The 1,634-nt window shown below is 47.2% G+C and overlaps 1 pseudogene across 1 annotated transcript; it reads right to left on the bottom strand.

Moving 5' to 3' along the window:
* Positions 1-215: 215 nt before the first annotated feature.
* LOC308551051 (melanoma-associated antigen B16 pseudogene) lies at positions 216-1,251 on the bottom strand (annotated as a pseudogene). Its single transcript has one exon. The product of its transcript is annotated as a melanoma-associated antigen B16 pseudogene (transcript).
* Between the last annotated feature and the right edge of the window lie 383 nt (positions 1,252-1,634).

Below are 1,634 nucleotides of genomic sequence, written 5' to 3'. Positions count from 1 at the left end.
TTGGGGACTTTGAAGCTAATTAAATCTATACTAAAAAAAGCAATATTTGAGTAATATATACATCAACAAATAAAAGAATAAATTTTCAAGTTACACATATCAAAGAGGAACACAGACAAATATAGCGTGTTCCTTTTAGTCCCATCTCAGACTTAAACTCTATGAACACAGACTGCCTCTTCAACCAATGCATGAAGAAACTACCCCTGACTTCCCTAGGTGTGGGAGGAGCTGCCAGGCTTGGCCATAGAACTGGTAGTGGCCACAGAAGTAGAGACAGCCCTGGCTGAAAGTCTGGCTCGAACTTCCTCTTCTTCATCTTGCAACACCTCTTCATACTGAAATGGGGCACAACTTGGGTCAATCCCATGAACCTTGGCCATGAACTCTAGGACTTGCATCTTGGTGGTTTCAGTGTGGGCTCTCGGGCCCCACAGAAATTCAAATTGTGTAGGGTCACTGTTGCACACCTGCTGGTACTTTAGGTATTCCTCCTCCATGAAATATTTGGTGATAAGCTTCCTGGGCTCTCCAAAGATGTGGCACTTCTTCCCAGAATACACCCCAGTCACCCTCAGAACTTGCCAAATTTCTTCTTCCGTGGAACGGTTGCCTTTCATGAAGATCACAGCCAGGGTAAGTATCAGGATGCCGGTCTTGGGCATGCCCTTTTCATCATGCCACATCCCATCACAGGTGAGGCCCACTTTGATGATGACATAGCAATGGTTGGTGGGATCCACTTCCTTCACATGAAGGCCAAAGACTATCTCCATGTGCATAAAGGCTCTCAGGAAGATCTCAATGAAGTGGTGTTCATACTCTTTGCTGACAATCTTCAACATATCTGCCTTGGTTATTAGCTCATTCATTTGCTACTTGAGAAGCATGAAATTCACCAACAAAGCCACATTTTCATCTAGGGCATCTATGGGCACATTCTTAGGGTCTGGACCTGCCCCTAAGGTGCTACTTTCTTCATCTTGGCTACTGGAGCCCTCACCAGATTTGCTTGATGAGGTGACTATGGTGACAATTGAGGAGGAGCAGAAATTCTGAGGACTCTCAAAGGTACTGAGGATACCAGCATCAGGAGCCTCATTCGAATCACCAGGCATTGGAGGATGGGAGGAGAGACAGGCCTCCTCCAGAGCCTCGGATTCCTGTGCAACCTCCAAGGCCCTGGGTCTCACTGTGGGTCTGAAGAGGTTGATCAGGTGAACATTGTGGATTCTTCTGACAAAAAGACATGACAACTCCTGTGGGTGGTGGTAATCAGGAGTGTGAACAGGAAGGTAATGGGGAATGACTCCCTAAGGGAAAGAAGGAAAATGTGAGAGGCCACAGCTGCTAATCTCAACTGTGGTGGCTCCGATAAAAGCTGCCTCCAATGGACCTCTCCTGACAACAGTGCTACAGGGCCTCACAGGTCACCTGATCTCTCGGTTGCTGTGTCCATCAGGGACATGAAAGAGAAATGCTCAATGGTCCTCAGGGTACAACTGGCCAAGCAAGACTGAGAATTCTCATGGAAGACAGTAGGCAGGTGTGGCTGGGCTCTGTGGAACCATGTGTGTTCTGAGGAGTGTGGTCCCTTCAAGTCCTCACTCAGGTTCATTACTAAGGCATTCCAT

This window comes from Miniopterus schreibersii (assembly GCF_964146895.1).
Source record: "Miniopterus schreibersii genome assembly, chromosome: X".
Lineage (NCBI taxonomy): Eukaryota > Metazoa > Chordata > Mammalia > Chiroptera > Miniopteridae > Miniopterus > Miniopterus schreibersii.
The sequence above is the reverse complement of the archived record's forward strand: the minus strand, read 5'-3'. Positions and strand labels throughout refer to the sequence as shown.